Source organism: Moschus berezovskii, chromosome 20 (assembly GCF_049115385.1).
Source record: "Moschus berezovskii isolate FMDL1 chromosome 20, NW_MosBer_1.0, whole genome shotgun sequence".
Classification (NCBI taxonomy): Eukaryota; Metazoa; Chordata; class Mammalia; order Artiodactyla; family Moschidae; genus Moschus; species Moschus berezovskii.
The window spans coordinates 67,927,636-67,945,055 of record NC_142479.1 but is presented as its reverse complement, the minus strand read 5'-3'; the positions used below and the strand labels follow the sequence as shown (position 1 = coordinate 67,945,055).

At 47.5% G+C, this 17,420-nt stretch overlaps 1 long non-coding RNA gene across 1 annotated transcript; it reads right to left on the bottom strand.

Moving 5' to 3' along the window:
- Positions 1 to 5,217: 5,217 nt before the first annotated feature.
- LOC148774784 (uncharacterized) lies at positions 5,218 to 17,138 on the bottom strand. Its single transcript, XR_016035586.1, has 3 exons — positions 13,739 to 17,138; positions 10,603 to 10,773; positions 5,218 to 7,900 (listed from the first exon to the last, which is right to left on the bottom strand). It is a non-coding gene; the product is annotated as an uncharacterized LOC148774784 (long non-coding RNA).
- Between the last annotated feature and the right edge of the window lie 282 nt (positions 17,139 to 17,420).

Genomic DNA, 17,420 nt, shown 5'->3' with positions numbered 1-17,420 from the left:
GAGATCCAGTGGTTAAGAATCTGCACTTCCCGGTTTCCCTGGTGGCTCAGGAGTAGGGAATCTGCCTGCCAGGGCAGAAGACAAGGGTTCAATCCCTGATCCAGGAAAATCCCCCATGCCTTGGAGCAACTAAGCCCGTGCATCGCAACTACTAAGCCTGTGCTCTAGAGCCCTCCAGCCACGACTACCGAGTCCACATGCCACAGCAAGTGTAGCCCACGCACCCTAGAGCCTGTGCTCTGCAGCAGGAGAAGCCCCCGCAATGAGAAGCCCAAACACCACAACTAGAGGGGAGCCCCCACTCGCTGCAACAAGAGACAAGCCTGCACAGCAACAAAGACCGAGCACAGTCAAAAATAAATTTATGAATTTTAAGAAAATAAATAAATTAATTAATTAAATTTTAAGAGAAAGGAATCTGCATTTCCATTGCAGGGGCACGTGTTCAATCCCTGGTGAGGGAACTAAGATTTCACATGTCACGTGATGCAGCCAAAAAAAAATTAAAAAGAAAAAGAACCTTACCAGCTTCCCAGAAACCACCCCCAATATTTTTCCCACGCACTGCCCCCGTCCTCCTCCCCAGAGGTCACCTTTACAGAGGATGAAGTATTATTTAATGTTTTGACAGAGCTACTAAATTTTATGTAGGATAGTCCTAGAAACCTGCCAGAGAAAAGATACTGCTGTATGGTGGAAAGAAACCCCAGACTTGGAATCAGACCAGACCTTGATTTGATTCTGAAAGACATCTGTGAGCCTTATTTTTCTTATCTATAAAACAGGGATAATAACACCTGGCTTGCTGAGGGTTTTGGTTTTTTTTCTGAGTGAAAATGTTAGATAACATAATGCAGTATCATTATTTATCAGGTGTCTAAGAAACATTCAATAAATGGCTGTTATTAGGACACACATCTTGAGCTCCAGAACAAAGTAGGTGTCACGTTGGGTCTCACCTAACATGATGAAGTTTCATGAGAAGAGCAGCAGCTTCATACACAGAAACACACACACACATTTCACAGACACGATCCCAAGGGACTGAGCTCACACACCCACCTACACAAAACTCCTGACTTCTGTGTGAATATCGCAACCCTGATTTCCTAAGGCAAACATCTCTTTTCTCTGGGAGGTGAGGTATGGGACGCTCTTTCACCAAAAGTTTTACTTTCGTTTTAGGCTTGAAGGATTTGTTAACGAAAGAAATTGCTTGTTACACGACATAAACAATTCCAATATTTAATAGAGGGTTATTTGACTTAATTTCACTATGCTGTCATTAAAAGAAAAGAAATAGAAACAGCAGACAGAGGTAACAGTCTATACATCACCAAATCAGGCCCACAACCTTCAACCAGACTTGAACAGCACTGGGAAGTCCCTCATTGACAGAAACCTGGAATCCCAATTGGGAAAGGGTCTTCCCAGAGTGGTGCTAGTGGAAGAACCTGCCTGCAGTGAGGGAGACATAAGAGACGCGGGTTCGATCCCTGGGTCAGGAAGATCCCCTGGAGGAGGGCATGGCAACCCGCTCCAGTGTTCTTGCCTGGAGAACCCCGTGGACAGAGGAGCCTGGTAGGCTGCAGTCCATAGGGTCACACAGAGCTGGGCACGCCTGAAGCGACTGAGCACAGCACAGCACCCTGGTGACGCATCAAGCCCATGGGTAAGACATCAAATGGCAGTCTGGGGGGCTCTCGTTTATAATCCCAGATCCCGAACTGATATCATCATCAGCTTGTGTGCAAAAATGCATCTCTGGTTTAACTTTAAATTTTACAATGCTGTTTATTTCACCTGGTGAGTCATAAGACTTCTTAGATGGGGGGAGAAGGGAGAAGTTCTGGCCAGGTCCTCAGGGACTTAAAAGATTCCAAGACTCACTCCCTTTCTTATCTAAAGTGTCACCTGACTTGCTGTGCCCACAGGCAGGCCGGGAGTCTAGGTAGTGTCCAGGTGGGTCAGAGGCCTGCTCCCCTGCTTCTGAAGCCTGAAGTCCTCCATTTTAATTTCCCTAACGGATGCAATGAGACCTCTCATTAAAATTCACTTATCTGAAACACATTCGCCAAGGATCATCAGCCTTGGATGGCCCCCGCACTTAACTCATCCCAAGAGGTGAAATGAGCCTGAGAAACTCTCAGAATGTTCCTTGAGTCTGGGCTGGAAGCTGGGAACTGCCTGGAAGCAGAGTTCATCCATCATATGCTTGGAGGTTTTAAATAGAGTTGCTGTTGTTCTCACAAATCTGAATATTTGATGCAGCTAAATAATTTAAAACATGTAAACAACCCTGCTGCTCTTTCCATCGGAGAATGCTCAGCCCTCTCTTCTGCCAGTGCAGTCTCAGGAGCCACCAAACGCAGCAAGGTGAGTTAGGGGCTCAGTAACTCTCCGTGCTGGGTTCTTGCTGTGCCAGGGCCTGACTGTGAACTCTGGGGAAAGGGTGGGGGACAGATTTTGCCCCAAATGCTGGTGAATCAGGACAAAGAGACTTCAGTTCAAGAGCTCGCTTCCGAACTCACCATCCCCAGTGCTGCAGTGAACACCCACAAGCCAGTTTTGTTTCAAGAGGAGCAAATATTTAATACGCTAAAGTCAGTCTCCTCCACAGCACCTCAGCAAAACCAGCGACCGGGGAGGGGGGAGGGGGGCATAAAGACATGAACTGTCCATCCATTTATCCAGGGCTGGGCCTCACTGGGGAAAAATGGAATTACTAGGAAAATAAAATCAAAAGGTTCCTGTTCTACAGGATTCCCATTCCTTCTAACTCTGACACCTCTTCTACGTGAGTGGGACACAGAAGCAGGTCACCTGTCCTCCTCTCCCCCCTCTCTCGGGCTGATCTTTCACATCCCTCTTGTACATTTCTCTCCCTCAGTAGTCCAACGTGCCCCATCTAGTCATTCAGCAAACATTTATGGGTCGTTTCCAAAGGGTAAGAAACTATGATGAGCATTATAAAGGATGCACACACACAGGCACACACACACACCAAAAGTAGCTCCCACCTTCAGTAAGCCCCTGGCCTGTGAAACATGCACACAAATCGCTATAATACTCAGTGGAGTCTCAGAGGTGCCCTAATAAAGGTCTGGGAAGATAACAGGGAGGTAACTCAGAAAGAAATGGTCACTTCTAATCTCAATTTGAGGTTTCTCACTCATGGCTCCTGCTTGAGAATTAATATCTAAGAAAGGCAGAGCTCTATACACCAGCCAGCCTCCCTCCCACAAGGCCACCACCCATTCACCCTAGAGAACAGTCTGGGTTCAGTGGTATTTTTCTTCCCTATCAGAAAATTTTATCAGAGGAAGACAAGTCAATCAGCAAAAGACCATACCAGCTAATCTGTCTCCCTCTAACCATTCCTTATCCCTCGGGGACATTTTTTTTCCATCAAACAAAGTTAATGAAACACAAATTGGTGGTCAAAGAATCTGATTTCACAGAAAAATCCATGCCCTGTAGGTGAAGAGATTTCACTTTCAAAGTTCATCATCTCAATAAAGTGGTTTTAAGAAAATAGAGGGAAAAGGAGAAGGAGGAGAAAGAGAAGGGAGGAAGAGATGGAAAAGGAAAAAGCAAAAGAAAAAAATATATTAAAAAATGAAAATGCGAGAAGACTAGGTCCAACTCTTGCCTGATTTCCAGTCTCAGCTCAGAAACAAACAAGAAAGCCTAGAAAGATTAGCTGTTCCACTCCTTGCAGAATATTTTCGTTTGCTTGTTTTCGTCTCTTGCTCACTCTGGAGACCTTCCAATAAACAAATGATGTGTATGTTACACCATTAACAATCTCTGACCATCTGGGACTCCTTGGGCTAATCTGTCAGTCCCGCCCAGATCCCAGCTCAGCCAGCTGGCTTGGGGAGGGATGCTGGCTGGTTCTCCTGGACAACCTTAGCAGGAAATGATCATGACTCTGCCCAACCTCTCCAGGTCATTTTCCAAAGTCTCAGGCTTCCCACTCCAAGCACTTCTCCCTCTAATTTAGAGTTCCTGGGACTGCTTGTGAGGAAACATCTGAAACTCACTAATGTTGCTGTGCTAGTGATCCTCTCGTGAGCTGTTCTGGGAAAGGACTGGGCCCTCTCCCTTCATCTTCAGGGCAGGAAATCCAGCTTTGCTGGAAGTAAACAGCCAGAGGTGAGCAGCAGGGTAGGGGGTTGTGGAACCAGACACGTGCAGTGGCTCTAAGCGTATCCCAGCATGCTCCTTGTTCCCATCCTCCTCCCAGACAAGAGGAACAGTCCCTGGAGATTGCAAGCAAGGATGGAGGTCACAGCTTCTTTGCTACCTAGCAGAGAGCTCAGGTAATGCACCTCCCCAACTGGAACAGCCCTGGACCACCCTCCCATATGCCAAGAGAGGAAGCTTTCTGGGAGACAGATGAGAGAGCTCCAAGACAGCAGCAAACAGCAGATCTGGACACCTTAACCCCTGACTGCACCCGTCAAGGCCTTCCAGACCTTGTGCCACTCATGAAGTTAGTGAGGTCCTAAGTGGTGCTTGCTCAGTCCCTTCAGTCATATCTGACTCTTTGCAACCCTATGGACTGTAACCCGCCAGACTCCTCCATCCATGGGATTCTCCAGGCAAGAATACTGGAGTGGATTGCCATGACCTCCTCCAGGGGATCTTCCTGACCCTCGAATCGAAACTGTGTCCCCTGCATCTCCTGCATTGCAGGTGGATTCTTTACCCACTGAGCCACCCGGGAAGCCCCTAAGTGATGTCATGAAGATAATGTAACTGTTGAAATAAACAGAGCTCACAATTCCCCAAGCAAATGATCCTGATTTCCCTGACCTTGATGCCAAAGTCTACTCCCTCCCGTCTTATTTGCATTTTTGCTTTTAGCAGACAATTTTTACCCGTTAACATAAAGGTATCTTTTTAATAACTGGTGCTTATGTAAGCGCCATAGATATGCTTTTATGTGTCTTGAACCAAGTTCTGCTTCCGTTCATGTTTCCTTTTGCTTTCTAGCCTTCTACCTACCCCGTTACCAACAGCAGAAACACACACACACATTCACGGGGCACAGGCAGGACCAGTGATGAGCTGTTCTTTGTTTTGTTTTGCAAAGCAAACCCTTCCCCTCCTCCTCCCTCTGCCATTTGAATTTGCAACTGCATCACTAACAGCAACTCTGCTTTTAAAAAAGCAGCTCTGCCCTGTATCAGAGCAATACCCTCAGGGGACAGTCAGGAACTGGCACCAACTTCTTCCAGCCCCTCCCAGCTTCACACAGAGAGGCCTCTTATCCTCTGGGAGGGAGTGAAGCTGCTGGTAGAGACTGAGAGCCTCCTCCAGCCCCTGAGGTACCCCCTTCCTCTGTGGGGAGCGGTGCCAAAGCTCCTCTTTACCCACGTTCTTCCCTCTTCTCTGGTCCCCTTCTCAGGTTTCACGAGGTTAGGAACTAAGTATTAAAATCATCTGCACTGTCAACTTGAAAAAAAGCACCAAGTGACTGTTAAGTTTATTGGGGGCAAAATGAGGACTCCAGCCCAGAAGACAGCACCTCGGATAGCCCTGAGAAACTGCTCCAAAGAGGCAGGGAAGGAAAGGTCAGTGTATATGTGATTTTTGGCAAAGCGACTGTTCAGTCGCTCAGTCGTGTCCGACTCTTTGCAATCCCATGGACTGTAGCACGTCACGCTTCCCAGTTCTTCACTAATTCCTGGAGTTTACTCAAACTTGTGCCCATTAAGTTGGTGATTCCACCCAACCATCTCATCCTCTATTGCCCCCTTCTCCTCTTGCCCTCAATCTTTCCCAGCATCAGGATCTTTTCCAGTGAATCGGCTCCTCGAATCAGGTGACCAAAGCAGCTTCAGCTTCAGCGTCAGTCCTTCCAATGAATATTCAGGACTGATTTCCTTTAGGATGGACTGGTAGGATCTCCTTGCTGTCCTCTCTGACACCACAGTTCGAAAGCATCAATTCTTCAGTGATCAGCCTTCTTTATGGTCCAATTCTCACATCCATACATGACTACTGGAAAAACCGTAGCTTTGACAATATGGACCTTTGTCGGCAAAGGGGGGAACACATGCAATCAGGCACATATTTTTCCAGAAGGTTTCTACTAGTCTCGTGAGGCCTCCGCTAGTCACGAGGAACAGTCATCACGATGAAGATTTCAGTGCTTTTCTAGATATGAGGACACCCAAGAATTGGGCTCATAAAATCAGCTCCTGATAATATCTGAAGACCTGTCCGGCCAGTTTCCGCAGAGCACAGAGTGCCTCATTCCTGCTGTCCACCCTGAACTCCTTCAGGGGGTGTTAAAGGTCAGCAGCTGCAGCGGCTCTTGATTTAATCTTTGTAGAGGTAGACGGCAAGCACGCATGGCAAGGGCCAGTCTGCAGCTGACAGCATACGGTCCAGAGGGGCCACGTGAAACTAATATTTGTTCCTTATAAATGATAAAAATAAACCCCTGGATCATGTGCGAAGCATTATGATTTTACACAAAACCTTATAATACATTCTTGACACTTTACTTTTGCCCCATGCTTTTTCCAATAGATTGTATTATTAGTTCCATATGATAAATAAGGAAACAAAAGCCAGATGAAAAAAAAAATTACTTGTTCAAGGTCACAGCAGGTAGGCATTATGGAAATTCAAATAGCAACAGCAGATCCTTACAAAGCACAGATGAACCAGGCACTGTGCGAAGCTCTTAACAGCCTTCAACCCTACAACAAACCTATTTTAATCTCATTTTGCAGATGAGCAGACTGAAGCAGAGACATTAAGGAACGGGCCTAAGGTCACACAGCTAATTAGCAGCAAAGCCTAGATTCAAACCCCCGCAAGCTGGAAATGCAAATGGATGGATTCAGCAGAGGGCAAAGGACTTCACCAAGGGATCACAGATTCTCATCACTTTCAGGTGTTGACAGGGTCCCATGTCTGGCCCCAGCTCTGTAGGATCAGAGACCCAGTTTTGCTCACTCAGTCAAGAGTGGATCCATCTCAAAAAAAAAAAACTGCATTAAAAATGAAAGCCAAAACATACACACACACACACACACACAAAAAAAAAAAAACCCAATGGATCCATCTTTCCAGGCAGGCTTGTGTTAATCAAACTCACAAAACTGATGCATTGTCCTGGATGTCAAGCCATATTATAATCAGGGGATGGTTTGCTAAGCATGAAATTCAGGGAAGATAAAAGAGAGGGAGACTTGGAGAACTCAGATGCTGAATGATGTTGCTGCTGCTGCTGCTAAGTCACTTCAGTCGTGTCCGACTCTGTGTGACTCCATAGACGGAAGCCCACCAGGCTCCCCCGTCCCTGGGATTCTCCAGGCAAGAACACTGGAGTGGGTTGCCATTTCCTTCTCCAATGTGTGAAAGTAAAAAGTGAAAGTGAAGTCACTCAGTCGTGTCCGACCCTTAGCGACTCCATGGACTACAGCCTACCAGGCTCCTCCATCCATGGGATTTTCTAGGCAATAGTACTGGAGTGGCTTGCCATTGCCTTCTCCGGCTGAATGATGTTAGGATGATGCGATTTGCTGGCCAAAAGGATGGCCTCAATCTACGTCTCCCTCGGCCCTTTCTACCCGCGGGTCCGCTCCTCTCTGATCTCTCCCTCCCTCGGCTGTGTTTAACTGTGACCTAGGTCAGGCAGGTATTCTATTCTCCCCAGATACCCCGTTTCCTGCACCCCTTTAGGGACCACGTGCCTCTGAGCTGGAGCATGCCCTGGCTTGAGCTGTTTGTGGGGAGAGAGGAAGGTGGCAAGGGCGGGTGCGGGATGCTTCCTCTTCAGGAGTCTTCATCATCCCCGTGACACTCACAGCTGTGGACCCACAGCTCTGCCTCCATCCTGCTCAGGGCTCGTGTCAGGGCCTTAGGGATCTGGGTTCTAAGCGCAAGACCAAGAAAGAGACAAAAGGGGATTGGGGTCATTTCCTTATACCCCACCACTGTCCCACTCCACATGCCCCCTTTGAAACTGGATATGCTTGATTGAGAATCTTGAGAATCGATTCAGTGAATATCTGCTGGGCGCCATTTGTGCCCAAGAGCCCAGGAACAAGACCCGTTCCCCACCCCAAGGAGCTGAGTCAGGCAGGCTGGGTGGCTCAGCAGGCTGGCTCAGAAGACTCAGGCCACATCTGACTTCAGCCCAACATGGACACAAGGACGTTGGTGCCCATGAAGACATCCTGCGTTGGGGACCTCTCGTTTCACATGATGGGAATATCAGAGGACCAGGTCAAATGCTTATGGCAGTCTCGGGGTGCCAAGTTTGGGGTCCTGATTCAGTGACTGATCCGAAAGGCTGTAATATCCACAGCTCCAGGAACGAGCCCACCGGTGAAGCTCAGAACGGCTCCAGGAACCCAAGACAGGAATCTCTTCAAGTCCAATATCCAAGAAAGGAGGGGGTTTCTTCTGAGACGTGCCCAGAGCAAAGATGCATGGCCCAAGCGTGGCAGGGTTAGATTCAGAGAAGCAGAGCTGGTACCCCTCTGTCAGCATCTCTAAAGATCCAAGTCAAAAAAACATCCAAACTCAAAAGTGCCAAGGCTTCCGGTGGCTCAGTGGTTAGGAATCCACCTGCCAGGGCGTGGGTCCAACCCCTGGACCAGGAGGAGTTCACATGCTGCAGAGCAACTAAGCCTGGAGCCAAACTGCGGAGCGCTCACTCCAGAGTCCACGAGCCACAACTACGGAAGCCCGCGAGGAACTCCTGAGCGAGCGCGGGAACCTGGAGCCTGTGCTCGGCTACAAGAGAAGCCACTACAATGAGAACGCCGGGCACCGCAATGAAGTGCAGCCCCTGCTGGCTACAACTAGAGAAAGCCCGTGCAAAAAGCAATGAAGACGCAGTGCAGGCAAAAATAAATAAATGAAAAGTCCTAGGGCTAATGCTCATTGGGCTGAGATGAGTCAATTTCACCCATGAAGGTGGAGTCAGTCCCACCCATGCCCTAGGGATGGAGGGTGGAAGAGAGCAGTTTCCCAGGAGAATGGGGGTGACGTTAGCTGCGGGCTCGTCATGCAACAACACATGTCCCTATGGTTAATCCCAGTTGGATCACAGGACCTTTTCAGTGTTTTAGCGAGAAGGGACTGAAAAAGAAATGGACCGAACTCATCACTCTCCCACCTAAACTGGGCTAGCTGTGTCTCATTCTTTCTGTTGCTGAAGACTAAATAGTCCAGCTCAGTTTCTTAATGACCAAACTCAGGAAATGAACTGATGTCACCTTCTAAAGGGACTGGTTTACTGGGGCTGTGGAGCCAGACCTCACCCTGGGGGTGGGAGTAGGTTTTCCAATAGAGGAAGATGACCCAACTTGCAATCTCCCAGGAAGGAGGCTAATGGGGGGTGCAGGGGGCAGGGGAAGGCAGGGGATGAGGATGCAGGAGGTGGCGCTCAGGCTGGAATGGAGGGAAGCTCTTCCTTCTCATTTTGGGGTCACAGTCAGGTGGTGTGAAGAAGCCTGGATTTTTCAGGGGGAAGGGGCAGCGGGGTAAGCTGTGAGCAACCCAACAAAAACAGATGAAAAGTGAGCCAAATGGGGCCAGCTTCATGGGCAAGCCACCTGCCTGGGCCATCACACCAGCCCCACACCTGGAAGGGCCCCGTGATGGGCTTAATACTCTGCTTGTTTAGTGTTGTTTTAATACTCTCCCCATCGCGAGAGTCTCAATTTTTGTACAAGGAGCCCCATATTATTATTTGGCGCTGAGACCCACAAAGTCTGTAACCATTGCTGCTGTCAAATAGGACCCCTGCCGGGTCCGAGCCTAGGTCTCTGCAGCTGTCCTGAGCTGTTCTCTGGCTGTGCCCTCCTTTCTTTGGGCCTCACCCCACGCCTGGCTTCAGATGAGTTGTGAGGAGCAGGAGAAAGGTGATCTTACGCTCTGGGCAAAGTGGCCAAGAAGTGAGCTGTATTCCTCCCCAGGGCCAGCTTTTTAAAGAAATAAAAAGCCTTGAAGGAGCCTTCTATGGGGCCTGTGCAGCAGCTCCTGGGGGACCTCTCAGAGAGAGCTGGGGTTGGCTGGACAGACGTCAGCGGGGCCCAAGCTATCACACACTGGGAACCAGAAGGTCACTTCGGTCACTCTGAGATCACAGGCTAGGGGGCCTGTGGCCCTTTGGTTAAACATCCTCTGGCAGAGGGATGAATAGACCCCGAGAGACATTCTGTGATTGTACAAGGCCACCTAGCAAATAAGTAGGAAACAGACAGAACCCTGGGACTTCCCTGGTGGTCCAGTGGTTAAGACTCTGCTTCCACCGCAGAGGGCAATGGTGTGATCTCTGGTTGGGGAGTTAAGATCCCACATGCCACGTGGTGCAGCCACAAAAAGAAAGAAAAAGACAGAACCCCAACCTCGGAGCTACCCAGACACCATTGAAAAGTAGGCCTGGTGCAATGAGTCCCTGTTCTTTGGGGCCCAGGAGCAACATTATCCCCTGGGAATTCGCCTCCTTAACAACACAACTGCGAAAGATAAACAAGTCCTACTGTATAGCACAGGGAACTATATTCAATATCTTGTAATAATCCATAAGGGCTTCCCTGGTGGCTCAGACTGTAAAGAATCTACCTGCAATGCAGGAGACCTGGGTTCGATCCCTGGGTCAGGAAGATCCCCTGTAGAAGGAAATGGCAACACACTCCAGTATTCTTGCCTGGAGAATTCCATGGACAGAGGAGCCTGGCGGGCTACAGTCCATGGAGTCATGAAGAGTCGGAATAATCTATAATGATAAAGAATCTGAAAAAGAATATATATATATATAACTAAATCACACCTGAAACTAACACAACACTGTAAGTCAACTGCATTTCAACATTTTTTTTAATTTAAATAACCAGCTGCAGGATAATGGGAGAAGGCAATGGCAACCCACTCCAGTACTCTTGCCTGGAAAATTCCATGGGTGGAGGAGCCTGGTAGGCTGTAGTCCATGGGGTCGCAAAGAGTCGGATACGACTGAGCGACTTCACTTTCACTTTTCACTTTCATGCATTGGAGAAGGAAATGGCAACCCACTCCAGTGTTCTTGCCTGGAGAATCCCAGAGACAGCGGAGCCTGGTGGGCTACCATCTATGGAGTCGCACAGAGTAGGACACAACTGAAGTGACTTAGCAGCAGCAGCAGCAGGATAATAGCACAGGAAAGCACACCAAGATTTACTGACACCAAGATGGCTCCAGGGAAGAATCTCCTTCATTTGCCTCCACTTTCACTTCTGTTCTCACATCTCAGCTATTTTTAGGTGGGTTATCTCTCTACTGTCCTACTTTCATTTGCCAAGCAACAGGCATCAGGGTGTTTCAGTGGGAGGACAAGGGTCTCCAGCATTCAGTCCTTCTGCTTTTGTGGCTTATTACAAATCTTGCAAAGGCAATGTGAACTTTTGAAATGAGTACATCGTCTGAATTCTGCAACTCCTTCCAATGACCAGGGGGCTGGCACTGGGCAGCGCAGCTGAGACCTGGGGTTGTGACCTGCTGCTTCCTTGTCACAGAAGCCCTCACCGTCTCTGACAGAGGGCAGCATTCTGCGTGGGGATGCTGGAAGGAAACTTGAGGCTGCCCTCCCAGCATCACCAGATCCTTAAAGAGCATAAAGGCACGGTCAGGCACTGGCTTGTAGCTTTATTGAGGGAGAAAAGTCTTATTAAGATAGGAAGGGTTGTGCGTAGATTTGTTAGTTTAGGACAGAATGCTGCATGAAGAACAGCTCTTCCGACAGCTTTGGTAACTAACATGAAGGCAAGGAGAGTGGGTCAGGGGCTGTGATAGAAGCTTACAGCCACTGTAGGTAAGCACAGTCTGCCTTGGAAGAAGCGAAAGACAACGAGCTGGGTGATTTCAGTGGTAACACTCGATTTCTTCACTAGGATGGTGAATAGGAAGTGTTTGCTTCCCTATCCTTTAAAACAAATACATGAATTATGTAGACATATAGTCTGCACCAAATATGTCATTAAAACTTGTTGTTCAGTCACTAAGTTGTGTCCAATTTTGCAAAGCCAAGGACTGCTGCATGCCAGGCTTCTCTGTCTTCCACTATCTCCCGGAGTCTGCTCAAATTCATGTCCATTGAGTCGGTGATGCCATCCAACCATCTTTATCCTCTGCCCAATAAAACTTGAAATGAAACAATTGATGGAGGTAAGGATTTCCCTGGCAGTCCAGTGGTTAAGATTCCAAGCTCCCATCGCAGGGGGCACAGGTGTGATCTCTGGCCGGGGACATAAGATCCCACATGCTCTGTGTCATGGCCAAAAATAATGATAACAATAAGGTAATAAACAGTGGGGCTGGGGGTATCTGGGTTTGTGACTGAAGATGGAAAGAGTGATGGGGAGGATGTGGGAGGTTTCAGAAAGTCCCCAGGGTGGAGTTTTTATTCTTGAACACAAGATAAGACATCCCTCCTTTCTGCTAAGAGCAGCTTTTCTATCACACAAGAGTTTAGAATGTCTCTTCTCTATTTCTGATCCTTAGGAACAGTCTTGAAAGTGAAAGTGTTAGCCGTTTCAGTCGTATCTGACTCTTTGTGACCCCATAGACCGTAGCCCGCCAGGCTCCTCTGTCCATGGGATTCTCCAGGCAAGAATATTGGAGTGGTTAGCCATTGCCTTCTCCAGGGGATCTTCCTGACCCGAAGATCAAATCCAGATCTCCTGCATTGCAGGCAGATTCTTTACAGTCTGAGCCATCAGAGAAGCCCCAGGAACAGTCTTACCCGCTCCCTAACTCCAAACCCGTCCTAGGGCAAGGCCCTAGTAAAACCAGTGAGCCAGTCACCTTTCGTTGGTACTGGAACTGCACCCACTCAGGATGGGGCCATGTGAGTTTGTTATCCCAGTGGATTATTCGGGGAAGGGCTTATGCTGGGCGGGGGAATCTGAGGGACTGAAGCAGCTCTTTTTGCTCCTGATGTAAGGTCACCAGGCCCTCATGAGTGACAACCTTAGCATTCAGATGAATAAGTTACTACAAGGTTTTAGGGAGATGCTGGGCTTCCCTGGTAGCGCTAGTGGTAAGGAGTCCGCCTGCCAGTGCCGGAGACGTAAGAGATGTGAGTTCGAGCCCTGGGTCGGGAAGATCCCCTGGAGAAGGGCGTGGTGACCCGCTGCAGTGCTCTTGCCTGGAGAACCCCATGGACAGAGGAGCCTCGTGGACAACAGTCCATGGGGTCTCAGAGAGTCAGACACAACTGAGCGACTGAGCACACACGCATAGACCACGCCAGCTGGACCTCGAGAGGAGAATCCGTGTCCAGAGAACAGCGTGGGCAAAGCCAGCAGCTGACAATGCTTCGTCTGCATGTGAGCACCAGCCCGTGACAAAGCATGAGTCAGTTCTCAGGAGATTACATACAGACACAGCATAAATCCATGGTGGCCCAAGTCACCAACTGTCCTTTGTAGGAAGCACCGCCTACTGTTCTGATTTGGGGCGCTCACATGTCCTTTCTTTTATGAAACTATGATCATCACAGATGGTTTAGCAGAAACTGTCTTAACTAATTCTTGTTGTTTTTTTGGCCATGCCCTAGGGCATGTGGATATTAGTTCCCCTCCCAGGGACTGAACCCTGTAGTGGAAGTGCAAAGTCTTAACCACTGGACCACTAGGGAAGTTCCAAACCAATCCCTTTCTTAACCAACTTATTACAGCAACCAAGGCCTTTCAATCTCTTGGTGAAAATCCTGTCTTTGTACCTGTGGCAACGGGTAGATTCTCTTGAAGGTCCCCTTGCTTCTGCTCTTCATGCATCACCCATTGAGATGTGTGTTTAACAAGAGTCAACTGCATCCAGGCACAAACCTCTTTAGGCTGGTCCTACCTGTGAATTATAATTATGCAATTTGATGCATTCATCCATGAACAAACCAATTAAGAGTATAAACAGAAATAATATTGACGAATGGCAGGGAGTGTAAACAAAAAATGTTATTTCTACAAAATTGAGGGGACTTCCCTGGCAATCCAGTGGTTAAGCCTGGAGGCTGTGTGGTGTGACCAAAAAAAATTTTTTTTATAAATAAATAAATCGAGCGTTTTAGAAAGACTCAATTAAAGCATATCATTTTTTAACAGCAAATTAGAAATGAGGGAGAAGACTGTAAAATATTCATAATGAAAGCATAAAAATGAAAATGAAAAAGGATTTTGCAATCAGATTGCTTCATCAATATCTAGAATGTCTTGCGCCATGTCAGGGAAACTGGAACTAGAAACTGCAGGACCAATGTGTGTAGTTTGTGCAGAAAAGGCGATTAATCCCTTTTATTTTTTTTCAGCAGATTCATCAGCAGAGAAAAGGCTTAGATCTACATCTTGATACTGTTAATAGCCAACAATGACACATTTAGATATTCTGAGCCAAAGAAAGCATTTAGAGAAAGAATGTATCTTTTGTGTGTTTCCTTGATAGAACCAACTTTTCCAGTAAACAGACCATTAACAATTCCATAAAATAAATAAATTTTAAAAATAAATTAATAAATAAAGAGGGCAGGGAGATGAACGTAAAAAAAAAAATTCCAATTACATTGGGTAAGAATATACCTACTTGGTAAGATAAAAGCCTGACCACTATACCAGTCCCTCCTGGTCTAAAAAATTCTTATAATGTGAGGGACCACCCTGGTGGCCCAGTGTTTAATACTTCCCCTTCCAAGGCAGGGGGTGGGGGTTCCATCCCTGGTCAGGAAGCTATGATCCCACATGGTCCATGGCCAAAAAACCAAAAGATAGAAAACAGAAGCAATATCGTAACGAAGTCAATAAAGACTTTAAAACATAGCATGCTTCTTCACAAGTCTTGCCTTTCTTTAAAAAATAAAATTAAATAAAAAATCACTGATGCATGACATCAACTGAGTTTAGCTGCCTGGCCCTTCCAAGATCCAGTGGCTATGAACTCTGTTTTCAACATATCCAACAAAGGTAGCCTTCAGCCCTACTTCAGTCTAACATTTATACATACATATATTTTAACTTTCTGACCACGCTATACAGCATGTGAGCTCTTAATTCCCCAACCAGGGATCAAACCTGTGTTGGAAGCACAGAGTCAGACCTCCGGGCAAGTCCCAATCCAATGTGTATATATTAATCATATATGACTTTCAACTGACTCTCAGAAGGGCTCAGTCCATAGAGAACAGGCTTGCGGTTGCCAAGGAGGAGGGCAGGTGGGAGAGGGATGGACTGGGAGTCTGGGGTTAATGCAAACTCACAACGTCCTGCTGAACGGCACAGGGAGCTGTATTTGCTGTCCTGTGATAAACCATAGAGAAAGGATATTTTAAAAGAATATATATGTATAACTGAATCGCTTTTTGTACAACAGAAATTAACATAACATTGTAAATCAACTATACTTCAGTTTTTTTAAAAAATGTGGGTGTGCTCTGTCTTCTGAAAGCCAGAAATACACACATATTCTCAAAAGGAGACTATCCAAACCCTCCAATGTTTTATAAAGTGGAATCTTTAAATATTAATGATTCAAAAACCAAAGGAGGGAAACTCCGGCACCTTTGTCAGGCTATAAATAACTGGGCACTCAAGCGGAACTGAGTGGTTAAACATCTTGGAATTTGTCCTCACAGAGTGTGCTTTCCTGGGAAATGGGAAATGCCTCCCTCACTCAGACCAAATGAACCTTATCTGAATTTTCTCTCCCTTGCAACAGAGGTGCTAGTCCAGAACCCAAAGTCTGCCTTAGGAAAGTCTCTGTGGAGAAGCCGGATACGGCTGAGACAACACCAAGATGGTAATCTCTAAACATAAGAAACAGTTTCCTTCAGCCCTCTTGCCTCCCTTCCCCCACCCTGACCATTGGCCCAGCGCTTTCAGGCTTGAACAAATTGGGCTGGATTCAAGACAGATGCCTGCAGTCATGACCCAGCACCGGAAGAACCTAAGTGCCTCCTATGAGGACGACCACTCGGAAGTCCGCTCTGCCTGGCGAGCTATAGAATGGACTGGACAAAGTTTACAAATATCAGGGCCTAGTCAACTCCATCTCTAAGGACAATGAAAGGTCCCTTTTCAGCTGAAACTCCAATACTTTGGCCACCTCATGCGACGAGTTGACTCACTGGAAAAGAGTCTGATGCTAGGAGGGATTGGGGGTGGGAGGAGAAGGGGACGACAGAGAATGGGATGGCTGGATGGCATCACCGACTCGATGGACGTGAGTTTGAGTGAACTCCGGGAGTTGGTGATGGACAGGGAGGCCTGGCATGCTGTGATTCATGGGGTTGCAAAGAGTCAGACACGACTGAGCGACTGAACAGAACTGAACTGATCCATCCAAATGACTGGAACCTGGGATAAAAAAAACTTTATATCCAGCAATATATCTGGTAGGTGCCTATTTTAAAGGCTGACTGAGGCAATTAAAAGTTAGATGGACAGGAGAAAGGCCAGTGTGGACAGAGCAGGGCAGGTCAGGGGAAGAGTAGCCAGAAAGAGGGTCCTGGGGCAGACAGGGATCCATGGCTCCCCTGGCCCCTGTGGTTCCGTGGAAGAAGCCACCAGGAGGCTATAAGCAGAGAGTGATCAGGCCTGTGCTTTAAAGAGATCCCTCTGGCTGCTGGGAGGAGGATGGACTCAGGGGCAGAGAACAAGAGGGACTCCAGGCCAGGGATTGGACTAATTTGGTAAACATGGAGATGAAAAGCTGAGTCAGGAGTCAGAATTCCAGAGAGAGAGGGGTCGGGACCCTAGAGTAAAGTCAGTAAGTCCGGCATCTATACTTCTTTTTATGTGTTTGGCTGTGCTGGGTCTTAGCTATGGCATGCAGATCCTCGACATTTAACTGTGGCGTGTGAACTTCTAGTTGTGGCATGTGAGATTTCATTCACTGACCGGGGACCAAACCCAGATCCCCTGCATTGGGAGCTCAGAATCTTAGCTACCAGACCACCAGGGAAGTGGAGTATCTATAGATACTCACTGACTATCCCTGTGTGAGTAACTGTGTACGTGTGCACACACACAGTCTCACACACACACTCACACACACACACATTCACACACACTCACACACATACACACACATTCACACACACTCAAACACACACTCATACACACACATACACACACATTCACACACACACACTCACACACACACACTCAAACACACTCACACTCACACACACTCACACACACTCTCTCACACACACTCATACACACACTCTCACACACACTCACACACACACACTCACACACACACTCACACACACACACTCACACACACTCACACACACACACTCACACACACTCTCTCTCACACACACTCTCCTCCTTATACACACAGTCCAGGTGGTGGCCCAGACTCTGGACTCTGGAGCCAGAATGCCCAAGTTCCAATTTCAATTCATCCAC